Source organism: Gallus gallus, chromosome 2 (assembly GCF_016699485.2).
Source record: "Gallus gallus isolate bGalGal1 chromosome 2, bGalGal1.mat.broiler.GRCg7b, whole genome shotgun sequence".
NCBI lineage: Eukaryota > Metazoa > Chordata > Aves > Galliformes > Phasianidae > Gallus > Gallus gallus.
Window position 1 is genome coordinate 142,948,555 of NC_052533.1, and position 23,713 is coordinate 142,972,267.

Below are 23,713 nucleotides of genomic sequence, written 5' to 3' on the forward strand. Positions count from 1 at the left end.
ATGAAGTAAGTCAGAACAAAAGCAGACATCTTCTTTCCAGAATCTCTTTGTTCATTCCTGATGTTTTTATAGCACTCATTAATATGCCAAATAGGACATTTTATCTACTGCTAGGGCTTCATTTGTTATATGGGGTTTTCCAATCATACATTGTGTTTACTGGGCAGGTTATCCCATTTATTTGCTCTCCTTTTTGTTTATCTTCCTCTTTTCTCTTACTAATTCTAATACTTGGTTGGCAGCTGTTTACATAATTTCCCATACCTCTTACATAACTGCAAATACGCAAATCCTTGCAGTCTCCTTAATTGCTCACATACTTATTGGAAATATGCTTCTCTGTTGCTTTTAGCCATTACACAGCACTGTAAGAATATCCAATCTCTCTTTATACTTGAAGGCTGCAGTATTACTTTCAAGCAATATTGTTTTTCAAATATCATAATTTTTGGTGTCATTCATCTGATTTGTTTCTATGTGGATCTTTTGCATAAAACAGAAGATAGATGTTTCAGTCTTCTAAACTCTTCGTATCCATCCACCATCTTTGCTCAGAATGTGAAGACCATCTTCCCAACCCAGAGTGCACCTACTAACTGAGGTTGTCATTCAGTGGATAGATTTTCATACAAGTATTTTCTTTACTTCCCCTTATATTTTTTCCTTGGATAACAGAAACTTCCATAAGAATAGAGATTTATGGATATTTTTGTCTTCAAAAACACAGCAATTCTGTGATATATATACAAAAGAGTAAGATATGCAACTGGAGTAGCTGCAATACTGTTACTTCTAATTATTGCCCATTTTATTAAACAATGTCTTCATTTATTTTCTTTCTTTTATTCTATACTCATAGAAGGTATTTGAAATCCAGATGGAAAAAGGCCTTGACAGTGAAAATGGTACCTTGTCCTTAGAGTTTGTACAACAAAGGGTTAGTCTAAGACTTGACACAATCTCAGGAAAAAGAGATAAAAATAACAGATGTTTTATACATTGAAAAGAAGCTATACCGTTATAATGAAATAGAAATATAAATAGATAAGGTAGTCTAATGAAGTGGCATATTATTTCTTTTGCCTGGAAAAAAATATATTTAAAAAAAGAATTTTATGTATAAGTTAGCTTTTAACTATCATTAATGATGAGTTAGTACATCACTAAGGAGCTGTTATAATCCTGGCAGAGCGGTCTGGTGAAAACCGTGAATAGATGATTGGAACTGCCACTGTGTTCAGACCCAGTACGACATGTTCTTTTTGTCAGGTAAGCTGAGAAGGTACAGAGCTGTAACAGTAGCAGATCCAGAGTTATTTACTATTTGATAAAATAACTTTTTGTTGAAAGTCTATTTTCTGGTGTGTATGGAAAAAGATAATGACAAAAGGAGAGGAAAAAAAAAAAAAAAGGCAGGAAATGAATAGAGTGAGCAATGAAGGCTTCCTTTCAGTTTAGCCAAGCTTATTGAATTTTCTGAATGAAGTTTTTCTTTCTTTCATTTTCTGTGCTTGCAGTAGGTTTAGCAGGTGGTGTGTCCCTGATGGATAAACTCTTGCCCCAAGAGGATGGTCAGAAACAAGGAGCCATTCTTAATTTCTGTTTTTCTTTGTTTCTTTATTAACAATCCACATCTTATAAGGTATTTCTCTCTAATTTCCTATCTGCACATTGTGTGTACAGGAAGCCAATGAGATTGCTATCGTTCTTTTAGGTTAAGTAAAAGAGTAAGTGCTTGCCGGAACAAGAATTGCTTCTGCAAACCTTTTTCTGTCTTTCTCTGTCCTCAATTAAATTTTATGTAAAATTTAAGTAATACTATATGAAATGGTCTGTTTTTAGTTAAGATTTTGTATCTAGAAATGTTCATTGGAGCCTTAATGTAGGAACTTCTCTGGAATAGGTGAAGACAGATCTTATTTAAAAAGAGTTTAGAGGCTAAAATTTATATTTATTAGCATTAACCCCAAACATGTCATGTAAAAACTTAAAATCTAACAGGTAGTTAGTGTGATAACAGCAGTAGTGATTCAGTCTGAAACATAGCGAACTACATTTTATTTAATTAAAATATTTTGAAACTTGTTAGTCAACAATGTGCTGTAAGCCTGGTGGTATCAAAAGGGCTATGCACCTGGCAGAATAATTTCAAAAACTCTGTGTGTGGTGTTTAACTCTGCTTCCTCGCTACAGCAACTGGTTTTCTTTTTGCACTGATTCTCCATTCCCCATTTATAATGTTATGCCATTTGACATTTCAGATCTCCAGTGTCCACCCCGCTCAGGGTATGTCATAGTATCATAGAATGGCCTGGGTTGAAAAGGACCACAATGATCATCTAATTCCACCCCCCTCGCCCCCAGCTATGTGCAGGGTCGCCAACTACTAGACCACATCCAGCCTGGCCTTGAATGCCTCCAGGGATGGGGCATTCACAACCTCCTTGGGCAACCTGATCCAGTGAGTCATCACCCTCTGTGTGAAAAAATTCCTTCTAATATCTAACCTAAACCTCTCCTGTCTCAGTTTGAAACCATTCTCCTTTGTTTTATCACTATCCACCCTCATAAACAGTGTCATAAGAGATCTTGCACAAATGATTGTACTTATTTAGAAGAAAATCTTTGACTTAAAAAAATGCAACCCTCATACATCATGTGGTTCATGAAGCAAAGGAAGCACTGATAAAAGAAGATTGGAATGGAAGAAAACTCAGATAAACCAGAAGTAGTTACATTTGGAGATCTATCAATTGCACTTACCATCTAAACTGTCTTTCTTTCAACTCCCTCTTTTCAGATTTTGTTTAGTATTTTACTTCTGAGTAAAACTTAGTTAAAGAGTAAAACTCTTCACAATTCTACTTGATAAATCAGACTTTCAAAGACAGCTCCATAGTGATCTCCATTAGGAACTGAGTTCCACAGACTTGAGTTTCAGAAAAGAGAACAATCTAATCTAATCTGACGTCTTCTGAAGCACAGAGCACCAAAATGGATATAGTGATAACATTCATAATGATAAATTAAAAGAGCTCCTGGGAATGTTTCCAGGAAATGGATCTTAACTTTCAGTACTGTTAAACCAGAACTCTACTAGCTGACATGTTCCCAAAGAGTTGCTGGGCCTTCCAGGAGGGGGAGATAAAAGTCTGTCCTAGTTTTCAGTCTTTTATTTTTGATCTGGTTGAGTAATTATTTTACAGAAACCACTTTCCAGCATGTTTAGATATTGAATCCAATGTTTCATTACTTCAATTTGTGTAATTTTAAAATTTCATAGTCTGAATCTGTCATTAAAGTCCATCCCTTTGTATGAAAAGGGGTAATCTGTAGCAGTGCAATGAAACAGAACTGGGAAAATTAATTCAAATATCAGTATTCTGACATTTACAACCCCTAAGTTTGAGATAGAAATATAGAAGGGGATCTTAGAAACTCAACCATTTGAAACTTTCAAAATTAGTTTGAAAGGAACACTAGAAGTTGCACTGCTGGGAAGAGCCTTCCATTTTTAGAGCGAGCATAGAGAACACTGTCTCAGAACTGTATTATAAGGATGTAATTCTCCCACAGAAAATAATTTGTTGTAATATAATATTTCAAAAGCAGTGTTACTACTGAACTTAATTTAAGGTTTGCAAGAAGAGCTATAAAAACATTAACTCTGATTTTTCCTTTTTTTCTCAGTTGTTGTCAGAGGTTTATTTTGTCACCTACTAGCCCTTGAAAGCTGATCTTTTACAGCACAAAGTCATACAAAGTTCAGAAATAACATGAAATTAATTATCAGCAAACACAGCCAAGGAGTTTCGACCTCTCAAATCATTCAGCCAAGGGAGTTGCTATAACTTTGATTTTTCTGTCATTTAACTAGACCTGTATCACTCCTTGTTTTTTCTTTGAGCAAGATGATCAGTCAGGTGGGTGACTGCAGGTTGAATGGAATTCTTCAGTCAAGCATGAATGTCGTGCCTGGGGAAAAGAACACACAGGGTTCAGAAAATGTAAAGAACTCCTTTGAAGAGTGTGTTCATTATACAAGAAAATTTTCTACCACAAGTGTGCGGCAGATTCTTACACCTACCATAATAACATTCCCTAAATACAGATATAAAAATAGCAATGCAGATAGCTAGACAAAGGATTTGTGTGCCTGTGTGGATCTAATGATGTCATTGCAACATAAATGTTAGTCTTTGATACAGTATTTAATACATAAGATTCATGATATAAAAAGTAATATCCAGGTAATAATGAGCTCAAATCCTGTTTTAATTTGACTGGGTCATGAGCTTGGCAAAAAGCTAATTAAGATTTCTTCAGTTCTGTTGGGAGCTATTGTTCTGAGTCAGATAATTTAGTATTAGGAATGGATTCTGAAATGTGTTCAGAATATTTATGTATGCATAAAATTGTGAAGATATGTATATAGATATGTACATGCACATAGTGAATCTGTGGCTACCTTTGGGGCTGCAACCTCCATGATTAAATGGATTAACTACACCCATTTTATTTGGTTCAAGACTAAAACTTGTCCAATCTCATGTCTGTAGCTATGAGATTACTAGTCTGCTGCTAGGGTCAGAAGACCCTCCTGAAATGTGCATAAACAATGATGGCATGTGTATGTGTAAGTATTTGCTAAAACCTACTGATATCTCTAATCAACCCACTCCAGGCATGAAACCTTCAAGCCCCTTAATAATGGGTAGGGACAGATCAAACACTGACAGCTGCAAAGATTCATGTACATAGGACTGGAGTCATGCCTTAGATACTTGTAACTGCTGATCCACTTAGCACCAGTTTATTTTATTGTGAAAAGGTGTAGTAATTATTCAGCAGTTTCTTCACATGCACTTGGGATGCCTCACTAAGGAGCACTGAACTCCTACATAAGATCAGGATAGACAGAGGAATAGAAAAATGTCTACGTTATTCCATGTTCAATCAACTGTGTAAGTGAAGACAGTAGATATTCAGATCAGTCAATAGCTTAACTTCAGACTTCATATTTTTTAACTTGCTCTACTCTCATATATGAAACCTAGAGAGGCTGTGAGTATTGACAGTACCATTTCATGTTAATTACATCAAGAACTCACCATTATTTTTCTCCTCAGAATTTGCCATTTATTATCATAAAGGCTGATTTCTTCAACTTTCACTATCACTAAGCAAGTATTCAGTTCTTTGGATTATTAGTTCAGAGCCTGACATATCAGCAAGGATCACATCTAACCCATGTGTACAATTATCCAACTTACAAAAGTATTTTCCAAAGGATTTTGTTTATCTCTGTTGCCTCCAGATGTAAAAGAAAACCTCATCTTCTTAGATAGCAGAACTATGAGAACAACTCAAAAAGGATTGCTTCTTATTAGTTATATTTTGTTCTTTGTGTGTGCGTGTTTATGTAGTGACAGCCAGATCTATATCCACTGTTAAGTCAATAGTCAGTGATGGAAAATAAGATGGCTAAACAGACCAGCTAGGCTTGTCACTTATTTCTCCATTACATCTCATTTATTGCTCCAGGAGCCACTTAAACCTGTCATATTAGAAGCATAAGGTAATTCTAGTAAGGAATTGGCTCGGTGGTTTTCTTCTGGGATAGTCATAATGGGATATGGCTTGCTTTTTGAAAAAAAACAGTTGGTATTGGTTGTCACATCCCCCTCCTGCCTAGTAGGACAGGTCTTAAAGCACTACAGTGAATATTTATTATGGATAGATAGATAGATAGATAGATAGATAGATAGATAGATAGATAGATAGATGGATGACTCAGAGGGTGCCTCAGGAGGCACAACACTCACAGTGTTGAAGGATCCCAGGCATCTCTCCTCATGATAAGCCAATGAAGAGCATTATTCATTCTCACATTGAGATGCCAGCTAGTTTGCAGTCAGAAAACCAAGAGTTATGTGGAATGTTGTAAAGAAGAGATGACTCTATCACTGCGTCATGGTCAGAGGTAGTAAACATGGAGATAGTCATCGTTTCTTTCTGAGGTACTTCCACGTAGGTTAATATAGAGCACTCAGACTAGTGAAGGATGTTCCTTGAGAGTTATATATTGTCTGACTATGTTGGTCTTTGGCACAGAGGTAGAATTTGGATAACCATATTCAAAGATTTATCGTTAATGATTAGTTGTGGGAATATGCTCTTTGAGGTTCTACTCAGATTTTTCCTGGGTCTGCTAGTATTGGATTATTTCATTAATCACTTGATTAAAAAAACACAGGGTATGAGTGTTAAATTTGCAGCTGACACAAATCTGAAAGGCACTGTGAGTGCTTTGGATGATAGGATTATAACTCAAAAGATTCTTGATAACCTAGAGCAGTAGCTTGAAAAACAATGTTATTTATAGGAGTATATGTAGCATACCAGACTTATGCACATATTGTTAGCTGCACAGCTCTAGTGTAGGAAATAAATAGTTGTGGAGCATGCAGTCATTCCTTAGGAAATGGTCTAGGGGTTGCAGTGAATCAAAGGTGAAGACAAGGAACAATGTCATTCTCTTGCGGGGGTAGGGGGGTAGGGGGAAGAGAGAAATACTATGGAGCTGCATTTAAATACGGTCACACTCTGCACAATTTGCCTTAAAGCAAGGCATAAAGCTTAAAAAGCCTTTAGTCTATATGATTAAGGATTAAAACATCTAATTTAGTTGCCTAGCTCTGTCTTCACATTGATTGGGTTTTTATACTCCCATTAAGAACAGAGACTTAGCTAGTACTGTCAATATGAATGATTTCACATGACCTAAAATACACATGCTGTCAAGTCTGAAACTAAATCTCACTCATAAGATAGTATTCCTTTTTCCAGAGTAAAGAAAATCTCAATTTGAATGTTATGTTTAGTTTTTGTTGTCATAGTTTAAAGAATATGTGAATCTATTGCAGACAGAGAAATCTGAAAGTATGACTGAATGATCAGAAAGCACAACCTCTGATGAAAAATGAAGAAATCAAAGTTAATAAATGAATGACAAATTATTAAATATAAGAAAATAAAGTCTGCTGAACAGAGAAGAGAGCCATTTTTCCTTCTTTCTATAGTTGCTATAAGGAATAGAGAGGGGTCAGGATATTAACCAGGGAAATTAATTTGCCTACATACTTGAGTCTCCATAACTGGAAATTGGGCTGCCATTTTTGAGGAATGATGAAGACATAATCTTTGAGAAAAATTTCTTGACTTGGTTAATTACTATAGGAAATTAATGTCGATCATGTGATAACTATGAGCCAAAAGAGAAATTCACTACTAAGCAAGACTCTTTTTCATTATTTCAACTTCAGAATCTAATAAACCAGGTTTTATTTCTGTCTTTTGCTAAAGATAATGGCCAGTATGTGTCCTGAACTATTTCATGTATTAAATGCAGTCTTCTCTTGGATGACTGTATCTACATCACTGCTGTGATGTCAGAAGATGCAAGATACTGTGCTAATGTCATTTATTTAGAAGAGTAGTCTTACTAACTGGAAAGTTACTCATTTTGTCTTGATTTGAATTTCTGTAAATGGTTGCTAGATTATTGGTTTTACTGAGAGTGAGTCATAGAATCATAGAATGCCTTGGGTTGGAAGGGAACTTAAAGATTATCCAGTTACAACCCCCTGCCATAGGCAGGGTTGCCAGCTATCAGGTCAGGCTGCCTAAGGCCCCATCCAACCTGGCCTTGAACACCGTGTCAGAGCATGAGGTGATGGATCCAGACACCTGAATGCATGTCATGTCACAGTGAAGGTTATCATACCAAGACGTTTTAGATTGAAAACAAATCTGTGTTTTAAACTAGTGGATACAATTTATATTGATCATGAGCTTTACTTAGTGAGGAGGTCAGTAATCAGTGTCAGAAATGAATACTTTCATTAGAGGGGGGTTAATTGCAAGAGTAAATATGAAGACAGAAATCAGAGTTTGGAATATTAAATTTTTAGAAATAATAAATGAATTAAAAATATTACCATTATGACAAAATAGAGTGAACTAGCAATTTCTTTAGTCTAGTTTAAAAAATATATATTAATCTTGTATTGTTATGTTTAGCTGTTACTTACTAAATTTTTGTCTCTTTCCTTGGTACATTTTAAATCACTGAGCTGCATGTAATTGAATATGGTTGAAAGTTTTAAAAAACCTGAGCAAGGTGTACAAAAGAAGGAATTATAAATATGATTAAGAAATTATTACAGAAAATCAATAGATAATCTATTTTAATAAAACATTTCAGTGTGTTTTATCATATTTGTCTAAATCTCCTACATAACTGTGACTTTTCTTCTGTAATTTTTTCTTAAGTTTTTCTCCTCACATATGTATATTAACAGAGAAGCTGACTCATGCAAGAATGTTAGAATTTGCATATTTTTATATATACAAATTTAACAAGTTCATGTGGAAGATATTATATAAAGAAATGAACAGATACTCAACATTTTCCAGCATAACCATTCCACAAAAGCTAGGCAGGAGTCCTTGACTACAACCTCTAAGGAAGCAAGGGGAAATGTCCTCGGCACAGACTGATTTACAAAGGTGAATGCTAATTAGCTTTCTTACCTTTGGAAATACTTGCAGTTTCAAAAGACTTTTTTCCCAAATCAGTACAAGTTCTGAAATTTAACATGCACATACTATAAACTTTTTAACAGGCTGGATAGGGCTCTGAGTAGCCTGATCTAGCTGTAGATGTCCCCTGTTCATTGCAGGGGAGCTGGACTAGATGGTCTTTAATGGTCCATTCCAGCTCTAAGGATTCTATGATTCTGCAGTTTGGAGTAACTGAAGCAGTAACTGAAGCAGTAACTGAAGTGATACCTTTCCTGTGTTTTTGCTGTTACTAGATGTTAGTTTACATTCAAAATGCCATTTTTAAATGAAAGGCTGATATATAAAACATCTCAAGAAAAGTTGTGATTAGTGAAAGTAGCATAATTCTTCTATTTAGACAAACTGGCAGTTTCCAGTGAAAATATTCAGAACATTATCCACCCACTTTGCTGAGTGCTGTGCTGATTGGCCATATGGTACATGGCACAGTGGTGTTTCAGTCCTTGACAGGTGTACTGCAGTCCTCTGTAGTATTAATAACTGATTTTTTTTTTCCATTAATGCTCCTGCTTGTGAAATTCCTCAGTAATTCAAAAAAGTTCTCCCAATTGATTTGTATGGGAAGTCAGGAATTTTATTTATTTAGGTTAGAAGAAGCTGACATCACTTTTGAACACATTTTTTGTTTCTGGTAGGCAGATGGAGGTTAAGCAGAGAATATGCATTATGACTTCTAGGGAGGTGGAAACACTAAGCTCTGTGCGTAGTGATCTGATGCCCCCATTGTGCCCAAAACTACACGATCAAGTCCTTGTGTCAAACCATAGAATTTCACACAACAATTAATTGATTCATTGCCCAAGGGGGTTGTGGATGCCCCATCCCTGGAGGCATTCAAGGCCAGGCTGGGTATGGCTCTGGGCAGCCTGGTCTAGTGGTTGGCGACCGTGCACATAGCAGGGGGTTTGAAACTTGATGATCATTGTGATGATCACATGATGATCATGACCTTTTCAACCCAGGCCATTCTATGATTGATTTAATTAACCAGAATGGTAAGTGGATGCTTGTGAAAATAGCAGTTCAATGACAGAAATGCATCTGATGGCTACAGTAACAATAAGGCTGGTACAGCAGCCACAAATGACATAATTCTATATTCACCTTCGGCCTGCTGGCCACACTTCTTTTGATACAATCCAGGATACAGATGGCTTTCTGGCCTGCATGGACACATTGTTGGATCTTCTCTGAAGAGACAGTTTATATGATGGCCGTGTGTTTTGGGAAAGTGCACTCTAAGCATCTTGCTATCCAGTTTGGACTAAAAAGGAAATATACTTTAACAATAGAAGTCTAAATACTTAAAGCAATTTCTATCAGCTCTAATGTGCAACTAGCAAGATGACTTTTGGATGTTAACTCTGTATTTAAAGGCCTTGAGTTAACTAGGAAGGTGTTTGCATGCACTTTGGCTAGCATTATGCACATCTTAATTTATCTGAGCTTTGATTCCATGTCTGTGGAGATGGCAAGATTTGGGAACAAGAGCTCTCTCATAAAAATATACAGAGCACTGTACTGGGGAGAATCCATTTCTGGGTCATCACTTGTGACAATTCTTGCTTATTGTACTAGGAATAACAATTTTAATTCAATAAAACATGAATTAACAGAAACTGCCAGGGTAAGATCCATGACACTACAAGAAAAGCAGTTCCACTTCATCTTTATGAAGATTCTTTATGACAAAGATCAAGAATGAAGCAGCCTTAGACTCTCACAAATCAGTAGAGATTAGATGTAATTTTCCAATCATAATTAACTTATAATTTGCCATTGATATCATTGTATTTAAAATCCCAACAGACAAAATGCCTACTTCTGATTAAGTAGATACTTCTATTTTGAATCTCTAATAATAATTATATTAAGGCAATTCTCTTTGTTGTGAAAGAATGTTTGGGCAATTTAATGTATTCTGAAAAGAAATAAAATGAAATTTTAGTTCTAAAAATAAATAAATTAAACAAAAATTCTTTGCAATTTTAAAAACTCTTAGATGGAATGTTTTCTTACACATATAATTGACCCAATGGAAAAACTTCAGCAAATGTTATTGCCTGACTGTCTCTGTAAGCAAAATTTCTAGTAGCAGCAAAAGGATGGTTTCAAAAGCCAGGTTTTAGAAGAAAGAGGAGCAAGATGCACGTTTCCCTTGCCCCTCATATAAAAGCAACTTAAGAATGAAAAGGGAAAATGGAGAGACTTTTCCTTCTTTGGAGTTTAAGAGTAGTGCTCTTAACAATGATCTGGAATTGATTTTATTCATTATTGATTCATGGGCATAATTCTGTCCCCAGCAGGGGTGTTGGAACTAGATAATCTTTAAGGTCCTTTTTTACCCAATCCATTTTGTTATCTAATTCTGTGATATAACTGAACTGCCTAAGTATTAGCAATGAGTGATTCGCAAGGTGCTCTGGAATATCAGATGAATCTTTCCTGGTACCTACAATGAACCTAGTCATTTTTCATAGAATCATAGAATCATAGTATGGCCTGTGTTGAAAAGGACCGTAAGGATCAAAGTCCTTTGTACAAGGACTGCTCAGACAGAGCTTCCTGTGTTCTGCCTTGTGCGTGCTGCCTCTGAAATGTGGTGCCCATTGCACCACTGAAAAAATCTCCATCTTCTTCTACTCTCTGTCTATAGATATTGATAAAATCCCATCTGAGGAAGCCTTTTCCTCTCCAGCCTGAACAGCCCCCCAAGATCTCTCAGCCTCTGCTTCATAGGAAAGATGGAACATTTGCACTAAAGTTTAGTGCCAATGGTTCCACTGAGGATCGAACTCAGGACCTTCTGCGTGTAAAGCAGATGTGATAACCACTACACTATGGAACCACCACAAATATGTCACTATACGATGAAATGATCTCTTCACCTCCCTCCATCTTAATTGTAATTGGGAAGACTAGCCTCAGTGTAAATACTTTATGCTGTATCCATTGAGTCCTCTACACATTTACATTCAGTATCATGGTTTGGAAAAAAATACACAACAAATCCTAAAGAATGGACGTAATTTGTAATCCAAGTCGGAAAAATCTCATTCCAAATAATTACTGAAGATAGGTTGGAAGATAGTTTAAACAAAGGGTAGAAGCCATATGATTTAATAGAGGCATATTCAGTGAAAATATCAGAAATAAGCTTAAATAACATTTATAGTTAATAATATGGAGTCAAGGGAGTCTAGAGGGTAGTTTATTCTGTTTGAGTGTCAGGTCCGTAATCCATCCTGTGAATTATACCATGAACAACTTTTTCACTATCAACAGGAACTTCACAGACTATAGAGTTGTACCAGCACATCTCTGTTACATCCAGGTGTGCCTGGCACAGCTGTCCATATAAAAAAGCCAGGTGGAGAGAGAAGCTCTGATAGCAACACAATCATGTTCCAAGGAATAAGAGTTAGATTAACAAGTCTTATCTCATTCATTTCAACAAAGCATCTCTTTATCAAGATGTTTTTTTATCTCCAAAACAAACATAGTTTTTTCTCATTGAAGTATTCACCTTGTTTGTTTGATTGTTTTTATTAATTTGGAAAAGCAAAGACGGCACAATATGATTGCTTCATCTGGCAAATAAACATTTATTGTGTATTGCACAGGAATCAGAGAAGACATCGTTATTTCTCGACTGAACATGTTTTATTGTTTTACAGCTTACACTGTCAGATTTAGCTGTTTGCTTGTTGTTTTTGTTTCCACAGAATAAAATGTACTTCTCCATGATTAATAATATTTAGTCATGACTGTTGTTACAGACCTCCTCCATTTCATTTAAAATAGAAGTGCTTCTAAAAATGAAGAATGTTTATATATATTGTCACAGTTGGCAAGAGCTTGCTTTCTAAATTAGAAAAAGATTTTCTGAATTTATTAACAGTTGACTAAGATATATTCTTAAGAATTTCAAGTATGCATTAGCAAAAAACATGCACAATTTAACCTGTTGTCATTGTTCTGAAAATTTTTATATAGAAAATTAATTTTCACAAGGATATAAAGTTTCAATTTCCTGGTGATAGAATGCCATTCTAGCACAGTTGCTTGAGGATTTAATTCCTGTTTTCGCTTTGTGGATTTTTGATAGAAAGTACAAAGTAGTTTGCCATTCATAGAGATAATATTTATTGCTTAATTTTTAACAGTAATCTGATCTATTTTTCTTAACAGCAAACAAACAAACAAAACAACAACAACAACAAAACCAAACACAAAACAACAACAAAACCTAATGCATTGCCTGTATCTTGGTAATCTCTTTACAAGTATGACGATTCACCTATTCAGACATTCAGTGTTAATTACTAATGCTCTTTTTTGTTTTTTTTCCTCCAGCATTAGAGTATAAATGAAATATATTAAAGTGATGCCATGAAAAATACTCATTATGACATACTGGACGTCTAATTGAAGGTTTCATTTGGAGATGAAACTCTGAGCATGTTGAAGCTTGAGTTCTATCAAATGCTATTCCAGCTGACCCAGCTATAAGTGGATATCTTATCTTTCAGATTGGGCAGTCAAATAGTGTCACATTGTTCTTTTGAGTGTTACTGGCCTCCAGAATTGATGTTCCTTTCTCAGGCATACCAGTACACTGTCTGCTGTGGAATGGACCTTTTTCATTTTAGTGTAGTTATTGTTTCACATAATGTATGTAACAGAGCCAGTGAATATTCTTGAAGGTAAGAAGTGTTTATCTTGCACGAGGAACAGATTGTCAGAACCTGTTTATTTCATTTACAGGACTGTTAATTGTAAAATAGTTTGGGGATAGGTTATTTAACATGCTGAAGAATTGATTATGAACAGCTACTGTGAGTAGAGATAATGATGAAACTAAGATAGTCAATATCTTTTTCATTAAGCTGGATCAGATTATAGGATGCTCCTCTGGATCAAGAAGATAAATCTCCATTTGCCCTAGGAAGATGGACAGATATTCCCCAGAGCCTCAGAAAAACATGGCAATTGGAAGACACTTTCTGTCAGTAGTACCAAGAACAGATAGTTGATGTTTGATCAGTTTGTCATTTACTTTGGCTTTTAGCAAAATTCAGTCGACACAGTGCTACTATAAACAAAGCTTTCACAAACAACGTTACTGACAGTTTTATCTCAAGCAGATAGGTTTGGCAGAGGTTGCAGACACTTGATATGGCTTAACAGCAGAGTACACTGTTGTCACAACACAAGGTTATCCCAAGAGCAACCTGTTAGATGTTCTGACGTTAAAGTCTTTAAAAAAAAAAATCTGTAGGAAATGGTCCATTGACTGCCTGTGCCCTTTTCATACTGGTCAGGGCAGTAAGTCCTTTCAGAAGAGCTTACGTGATGGAAGCAAGATGATTTCCCCTTTTAGAAAAGAATTTGCAGATCTAGTGCCATCAAGAGTAATGTTTTCACGGACACCTCTAATAGGAGAAGTGAACAGCTGAATTGCCTTGTGGGGCTTTCAGAACTTCCCGCTCCCACTGAAGTGCTCTTTACACATGACACGAAGGAGCATGTTGTTACATTTTGCCGTAGGGCAGACTTTGCACCTTTGGCTCCTTATACTGGTTATGCTAAATTAACAAAAATCTGTGGCTCACGTGCCAAAATCTTTATTTGAGAATATGTTCAGTGATCTGGGGTCGTTAATCTCCACATAAATAGTCTGTATTTTAAGCAGGCACATCCTCTAAATATTCTTTAGACATGGGAGGTGTTTCTTAGATCCCTCTGTATAAAACACCCAAAGCACTTAGCAGCTCAGAACTGGTCAAATCTAGTCAAATCTGAAAATTACACCCCCTAGAATTCAGGAAATGATAAACAAAAGTAATTTTGAGTTTATAATATTATATTTTGGCCTAATAAGAGAATGATTTTTTAAGCTTGATGAGATTATATATCAGAAATAAGGCATATACAGGGAGAGATGTAGGATAACCACTGCTTATCAAATATCATTTACTTCCACTTTTAATTGCAGCTTTACACCGATCAGATGCAAATTCTGTCCAAGACCCTATACCTGTAATGTCTCCAGTTTAGCAATACAATTAAGCTCATTCTGATGTTTAGGTATATATTAATAAGTACAAATAGCAAAAAAAAAAAAAAAAAAAAGAAAAGAAAAAAAAGAAAGAAAGAAAGAAAGAAAGTTACTGCTGTAATATTTATAGTCAAGTTTGCCACAAGTCAAATATTTCTATGCATCAAATACAAGCAGAAATGGATGAAAGACATAAACAAACAATTCATTCATATTAATCTGTTTCATAGTGCAAGTACTCTGCAAACTGATTTTCTTTTTCTCTGTTATATGTCTATCAAATCATTTTTGTGAAATAAATATATTTTCTGGATCATTTACAAAGTGAGTACAAAATATTTTACATTTAAAACACTTAATCTTAATGTACTTACAGAAGTCTTTCCTATATGATTAAAAAAAAAAAAAAAAAAAAAAAAAAGGATTGGTTATCTAGTATGAAAAATTTTAGGAATGCTAAAAGTATGTTTTATTTTGCTTTCATCTTAAATATTTTGACAATTTTCATAGAAATAAGTGAAAGACATTTAGCACTTAAGTTACACAAGTTGCATGTAAGACACACGAAGTTTTGTCCTTAATTCATATTATACAGTTCAGGCATTGAAGTGTGAACCCCTAACTATCACTTTCATAAAAACAAATAAGAGATTCTTTTCCTCAAAAGTCACCAAGGAATCTCTAATCCACAAAAAATCAAACAAATGATCTATTTGAATTACTCTATGGAAAAAGTTACTTGCATTAAAACACATATATAGGAAGGGAGTGCTACTAGTGATGAAAGTTACCATATTTTTAACATGGAATACACTGCTTTGTTTCCAATCCTTCCACTTGTAAGTTAACAAATCATAAAACAGTTTGACCTATGAAATGTGATATAGAAAGTTCCAGCTTTATGCTACTACCATCTAAATAATTGCCAGATGGAGAACAAAGCAAAACAAAACAAAACACTCAAGATCCCTGAACTCAATTTACACTGAGATGGCCTTCTAACGTTAAACATTGCTACGAGAAGAAGTAAGGCAGGGAGAGAGCATGACTGCCCTTGCAGTCCACAATCTGACTAGTAAGCATTCCTGCTGCAGCAACATCCCACCTTATTCCCATTAATGGATGATGTGAGGATACAACATAGGACATGCACAGGTCCTGGAGACATCACCACAGTCCTACTTTGTGGAGTGTATGAGCTCCGTGGGTGAAACCCAGGTAAGTTGTTGAGGCTCTACTAAGAGTAGACAGTATTTCATGTGAGAGCTGTGGAAGGGACACATGCCATACCAGTGGCTAATGTAGTTACCTTCATTTTAGAACAGGGTAAGCACTAGCAATGGCTCTGAAGACAATGCTTTCTAGAGAAAGCCCCAAGTAGAAATAAAGCAAATCTAGCTACCAACCCTTGATAACTCCTTGTACTGAAGGATCCCTGTGGGACTGACTAGGACAGTGTCTACAACACCAGCCTTCTTGGAAGACTTCATCTGCAATGCGGATAGATGAGGTAGTACTCATAGCCTGAGTGGACTGCAGCTGTCCTATCAATTTTCACAGTGATGGTATTAGGTCTTCCATTAAAGTCCCTTCTTAAAATGGCCAAAATTCATTTGCCAAGATGGCAAACTGTATTTGTAGGCCTTCTGAAGTCAAGCTATAGGAATGGCATTTTCACTTCTCAGTGTTCACCATCAGTGAGGTCAGAGGTCCAAATATTCCTGTGGAGCAACAGGAGGCCAATGTGCCATCTAACCAGCACAGACTGGAAGGCATGCAGCCAAAGTCCAATAAAAGCAGCTACTCTTTCTTCTGAATTCCTTAACATCTGGAATATCTTTAGAGTTTATTCTTACAGCAATGGTGTTTAATTTGACTGCTTATTCTACTGTCTTCTGTCCCAGAATCCCATTCCGCAGGAAGACCCACATAGAAATGAACTTCTCCATCTGAATATGCAAAATCAATCCCCTAAACCACTGTGATATCTCTGTCTCTCCAGATTTATGTTTTTAAAATACAGTGCTTATTGAGATTCCTCATTCAACTTCAAGGAAGAACTGGAAAGAAAGTGAGTAACAGACAATTTGTATTCCGAATACAAAAGCTAATTTATATCATAGAGTCTTTGAAATGAGAAATACACCTTATGAGATGTGCTAAACTACCAGCTCTGGGAAGAGAAGATTTATATTTATCCCTAATATATCCAGGTACTGATTGATTGGCATAAGTACTTGATTTCACTTTACTTTTCATTTTCTTACCACCTTTGATTCCAATTATCCTGCCATCATTTCAGCTAGAAATACAGACAGGTAGGAGCAAAAACAAAATACATTTAGAATCTAGCTTTAGAAATAAATGCTAATAATGCCAATATAAACTACTACAGTTATTGGTTAGCATTTAAGTGACAACAAGGAGATGAGCTTAAGTTACAAAAGAATCTATATGAAAAATGACACCTCTTTTTAAACACTCATTACAGACCAGTAAATCTCCTTTCTATTTAGAAGAAAGACATCTTCCTGTTACATGCTTACAGATATGAAGCCCTTTTATGTATTTTTGCTTGCTTGATTTTTTGATTTTCAGGGAGGAGAAAGTCAAATTATAATTAATTATCTGTTCACATCAGATAGTTTTCCTGAAACCTATTGTTAATGTCTGAGTTTTAAACTCTGTCAACATTAATTCCTAACTTCCTCTCAAACATGTTTTACTCCTCAGAGCTGTTTCAGAATTTATATACCTATTATTAATAATAATAAAAATACATCAGAACTAATTTGAAAAAATAGAAAAAATGGGCTAAAATGAGGGCTAATATAACATTAAAACTATCTCAGAGCACTTATGATCTTTTCCTTTAAGTGAAGTCTGTGCCCGGCACAACAGAGCCTAGATTTTTAGTGAGAAATCTGAATACTATTGCACTGTAAACAAACAATATTGCCTATTTAAAAACACACACTTCCATAATTACTGCATTTGCAAGAAAAGGACGTTTTAAAATGAAAGACCAACCTACCTCCAGGCCCCTGTTTTTCGAAGAATCAAATGCATTGCTATTAGAAGTAATTTTGCAGGTGCTGAGACAACGCAGTGACTGAAAACAAAAGCTAATAAGTACTCTTTCTAAATCAATATTAGAGAATTGTTTCAGTATAGTGCCCCACAGCTTTCAGGGGAAAAATCACCTGTTTTGAGCTGCCAAAATAATAAATTGAAAAAGGAACTGTGACCAGTGAGCAACAGAGCTATTAGCAGGGGGTGAAAATAGCACTTTAGCACACACATTGACTCAAATGATAGCTTTGTAACTACAGAGTGCACCCTCATAATTTATCACAGATGGGGCATGAAATGTTGCAATGGCCCTTGATGGTCTGCATGAAGGTATTGTGGCATCTTGAAAAAATGGTCATGAAAAATATTGTTTTTCTGGATTTATTTTGCCATGCATAAAGACAAAGGCAGTTATTAGAAGAAAATTGGAAGTTGACAGATGAAACAGGAGTTTATAACTACAAATGAGTAAAGTAAAAGCTGCTTCTAACTCTAGAGTTATTTTTTGATAAAAATAAATTGTTTTCCTAGGAAATGCTGAGGACCAGCAGCAGCCCAGACTACATGGCCATTAGATTTCCAGTAAATAGCAGTTACAGAGTTCCTGTGCAGTTTACATGCAGACGGAGGGCAGAAAAAAAAAGCTCCAGCCTATACTGTAACATTTCTTCAGTGGCAGAGTTATAAAAAATACTCTTCTCTACCCAGATTTGTTATAATGGAAATGAATTTTGATCAAATGTAATTGAGTTCAAAAATTCATAAATTTGTAAATAAGGCTTTCTGTGGTAAGCAGGGTCTCAGCTGCTTTTGAAGTAGTGATTAAATCATAAGGAGAATAACACAATGAGACAACTCAATTTTCCTGAGCTATAAAATATAAAAGAATATTCTGAGTTGGAAGGGACCCACCGGGATCATTGAGTCCAACCCCCGGCTCCAGACAGGACCAGCCAAGCTCTATATTTGAGAGTGTTGTCCCAACGCTCCTTGAACTCCAGCAGTTTGGGTCTGTGTCCACTGCCCTGGGCAGCCTGTTCCATGCCCATCACCCTCTGGTGAAGAATCTTTCCCTAACCTAAACGGGCATTTAATAAAGTGCCTTATATAAGGGGAGAGTTTTGCAATACAATCTCCATTATTTGGCTCTGCAAGTTGTTCCAAGTTGATAGTTATCTTGGAATAAACCTAAATAATTTTTTTTTAAGTATGAATTCTACACAAACATCTTCAGCATTAACTTTCATCAGAATTACTTTAAACCCTAAAGCTCCAAAAATGTAATTACATTTAAATACCTCTAACTGAAGTGCTCATTAATTAGGAAATTTTTCATTTCTGAAAGTGGGATGATAATGAGCACATAGCTACAGAAAAAAAAAAAAAAAAAAAAGTGGAGAAAAAGAATTAATATGGTAAGAAGATAGATGCTTGGTGGCTCAAAGAAAAATTAAAAGTGTTTCATGTGATTGTGTTTGAAAGTTTCACTTTGCATAAATCATTTTTGATTTCTTTTTTCACAGTATTACCCTGTTTTTGTAACACACTTTAGCCTGTGGCCTAACAATCAACCTGATAGATTGATTCTTTTATTGAAGATATTGTGTTTTGATTTGTAGTTTTTTTTTCCTAATCTACTTTATATGATTCTTTGATGTATTATTCATTCCCCAGTTATTCATGGTTTTGCTCAAGTCTAGTTGTGTTTCCAATGGAAATGTGACATGGGACTCCACTCCAGCCTGTAACAGACTATATTTTGATATTTAAATGTGATGAGAAATTCTAAGCAATAGTCAACAAAAATGTAGTTAATGTGGTCAGTAAAGCCTGGAGAAGTACTTGCCTGAGTAGCTCCAACACTTAGTTCACTTTAGGGCAAATCACTCCAGACTTTCTCAGCTTTTTTTGATTAGGGAGTTGATAAAGCTACCAAGAAGTAGGCCTCCTCATGTCTTTTCAGACATCTAGAATATTCCACCTGGTCTTTAGGTATCAATTCAATATCACATAGTTGTCCTATAGGTCCTTGGTCATGTCTATGCCATGAACCACAGGGTAATTCAAATGGCACTAATGGTTTATGTGTAGGTAATTATATCAAACTCTAAATATTCACTGTTAATATGGGAGTTTAACTCCCCTCACTTGCATTTCTATACAGAGACTGAAATCCGGGGGTTTACCATCTGGAGTTGAATTCCACCTGAAGTAAATGTAACCATTGCCCATATGTACCTGTTTGCCTGTGTGCTATTTCTCATACTGGAGAGGGTGAAAGATCTCACTGAGATCTTACATTCATTTGACAAGGGAAAGCTACATGGTAGACATTTTGTTTTGAGTGGCCTAACTATGAGCAAGAGTATTCACATGCAAAGCAGCAAAGAGATCAATCACAAGACAGCAATTCTTAGGAAAACAGGCATTATTGTAATAGTAGGTCATCTCAAGCTCCCTGATGTTGCTGTTGATGCACTGCAGGTTCTTTCATTGTCCCTTTGCCTTCTGCCTTTTTTTTTTTTTTTTCCTGCATCCACAGCATGTTTTCGTTGTAAAAAAATGTACATTTCAGTTAAATAACACAAGTAATATTTTAGGAACAAAAATCCCTGTGCCTATTTTTAAAACCATCTCAGTATAAACCTAATTTAATACAAGCAGATTTTTCTTTTCTTGCAGTCTTTTTTAAAGAGAATTCTTGCTTCTTTGTTGTTCTCCAGGCTGTCGAAGTTCCTTTACCTTCTTCACTGAAATCTTAGGGATGATACTGCTTGCATTCTTATTTCTGTCTGTGAATATTTCTAGTCTCCCTTGCTTAGCTGCAACTAATTAATTTTGCTACTTCTGTAGCTCTTGTGCAGCTTGTAGGCTTATACTTAGGCACATTCTGTGAACACTGAAATCATCTTCATCCTCATAGCGTTGTCATAGATACACACAGAACGATTCATTGTCACAGAAATGCAGAGAAACAGTTGCCCAGTGTTCTGCTTTTTCCTGTTTACTTTTTAACTGATAATGCTCCAACCAGTGGTCAATGGTTCATTCCCATATACCTCTGCCAATAGGAAGGGACATCTGCACAGATATGGCCCAAAATATGACAGGATTCCATGCATTCCTGGCAGAGCCCTATTGAAAAGCCAACAAGTATCGATCCCTTTGCAAGGGCAGAGGGACATTCAGGTCCCTAAGCCTGAAACTACTCAGTTTGCAATGACAAAACTTATTCTTTACACTGCTGCACAAATGAGCTTTATATTATTCTTACAGACCTCCACCAAAGCCCATCCCCTCAGCCCTAAGTGAATATATGCCATAGCTTATTGAATTCAGCCTAAATGTGAATCCCAGGAGAAGAAAATCCCTGTGCCTCTCCAGAGAAATTATAGAGCCACTACAAAAGATTAGTATATGTAAGTCATGATTTCACTGGACATAACAGGAATTTTAACACCAATTTCCATTATAGGACAGGTTTTCACTCTGTATTGCTAAAAGTAACCTTACTTGGAGAGTGCCTTCATAGCGAGAGGAGAGTAAAAATTTCTCTGCGTAGTTGGAGACTGATTTCCCCTCTACTAAATTTCTAGCCTACTACAGATTAGCCTACAATTTTGCAAAAAGAACAAAAGATATGTGCCCCAAAATTTCAGTGCAACATGTTCATTTTAAGCTTTCTCCAATAAAAGGCTGCAGATTTAATGTGCAGGCAAAGAAGACTCTCTCAAGTTGCCAGAAGCTCAGCAACAGCACTGAGGAAACAAGATTGTCATTTGTTTTTAAACTCTGGATGGACTGCCTTCCATGTGCGCTTTGAATAACTAAATACAGTTTCCCTGGAAGCTGGGCTTGACTGGAGTCTTCAGATAAAGGTGTTTTGCACAATTTCTGAGGTGAGTATCCTGTATCAACTCAATACCATCCTCCAGGAAGAGAGGCTATAGAAAAGGTTCTTGCTGTGAAGCCTCTTGACAGGATCTATATATAGTTTGGAAAGCTTGTATCAAATGAATTTTGCTATAGAATTCTGAAATGTAAATAATCACCATAATTAATATTCTGCACTCTTCCTGAAGCTCTCATTTTAAAAGCTTATCTCAATTTGGATATTTCTGTATTCCACATTGTCCTTTGTATTATTCCCTTATTTCGTTGGTAAGAGTTATTTGACTTTGGGTGTTCAGGGTTGTGACTGGATGCTGCTCTGCTTTCTCACCAAACACATTTAAAGGAACACGTTTGTTTTTTTTTTTTTGTTGTTTGTTTGTTTTTTTAATTAAATGAAACTATTATTGAATAAATGAAAAGAATATTATAATTATTTAGCTATTAAAAAAAATTATACAGTCAACTCCGTGTACATATATATTTCTATTTTATAGATATGGAAAATGAGGCAGAATAAATTGAAGTAAGTTTCTAAAGTTATCTGGTAGGTGACATCTTGGGAACAGAGTACAGATGGGAACCAGTTTTCAGAGCTTTTAGCTCTTGCAACAGCAGTTATCAAACTCAATAGGAGTGTTCGGGTATACTGGACAACTTGAAATTCCTGTGCTTGTCTTCCTTAGTGTAGAAGAAAGCAGTCATGCTAATTAACTTTCTGATCTGAAATTCATGGCATTAAGACTTGATTTGATCTCAGTACTTGAACGTGCATTTGTCACAACTATCTGCACTCATATTCCCATAGTTAAGGAGGAGCCTGCACTGGAAATTGAGTACCCAGGCACAACAATTTATTTTACTTCATGTATCAACACATCTAATCTATTACTCTGGGAAGCAATGGAAGATACAGTGATGTTTTCTTAAATCCATGTCAGACAATAGTCAGTCACCTGTACATGTGCACAAAATATCCCCTTTTCAATTCCATCCCCAACTTAACTGCTCAAGAGATTTTTGGCAGAGGGTATTGATCCTCACCATTCCAAATTCCGTATCTATAAAGAAGGGCTTTACAACCAAGCTGTTCGTACCCCTTCATGCCAGCTACATTGACGTAACTCCATTTAACACATTTTTTTTATCTGCAGTGCTCTGCCCAAAACCATTCTCCCCTTCTCCATTGTTTGCTGTAGCAACTAGGGGAACCAAGAAGATATCATAACCACACTGATGAAGAGGAATACCTGAGACATCATTCAAGTCAGGTACTATCCAACAGTGACATGTGCCTTTCTTCTGAAGTGCGCACACATGGGATGAACAGCCTGTGATTTGAATTACACTCCTGCAGTTAGAAATCCTTAGGACTACCACTGGAGTATTTTCATGGATTGAATTATCCGAGCCCCAGAAAGTTTATTAGCTCAGAGCAAAGGTAAGTCCTGAGAGATGGTAGAAGAGGAGATGATAGAATCAGGTCTGGAAGGTAGCCCTCAGGGACAGAGACAAAAGCCTCTCATCAAAGGCCTGGATGCAGCAAGACACTGATTACTGTCAGTTTTCTGAAAACTATGAGGTTTAGAGGCTGCAGATCAAAACTTGGAAGAAAAAAGTGGAGCTGTTGGTACCTCAACAAGCCTGCTGTGTTTTAATCCTTAAATATGTTCTTATATTTGGTGAGTTGCTCATTTGTTTCAAATTTTATCCTATTTACTTTTAGATTTCATATGGCAGATATGAAATAACAACCCTATTTTTTTTCCTCCTGGCATTTCAAACACATTGTATAAAATTAATACCTGCATATTCACAGCTGAGAACAAACTCATTTCCCAAGAATTTTTTTTCCCATAATTAAGATGAAATTCAAGGAGGTATAAAAGGTGCAATGTGCAAAAATAATAATAATAAAAATCTCCTGGCCACTTCTGTTTAAAACTAATATTAACAATGACAGTATAAAAGGTACCATCATGGGGGCACAAAGTTAAGAGGTATTATCAGTACAGAGAAAGATTCAAAAAGGAAGAGATAACC

General features: G+C 35.8%; 1 long non-coding RNA gene and 1 other non-coding gene across 2 annotated transcripts in view; one reads left to right on the forward strand and one right to left on the reverse strand.

Annotated features, from left to right (window-relative positions):
• LOC124417755 overlaps nt 1-23,419 on the forward strand; it is a 101,712-nt gene extending 78,293 nt beyond the window's left edge. Inside the window, exons 2-3 of the long non-coding RNA XR_006938551.1 lie at nt 21,475-21,678; nt 22,825-23,419. This is a non-coding gene — a long non-coding RNA (uncharacterized LOC124417755). The remainder of the gene's footprint in view (nt 1-21,474; nt 21,679-22,824) is intronic.
• TRNAV-UAC lies at nt 11,422-11,494 on the reverse strand. The gene has a single exon. It is a non-coding gene; the product is annotated as a tRNA-Val (tRNA).
• Nucleotides 23,420-23,713: the final 294 nt, after the last annotated feature.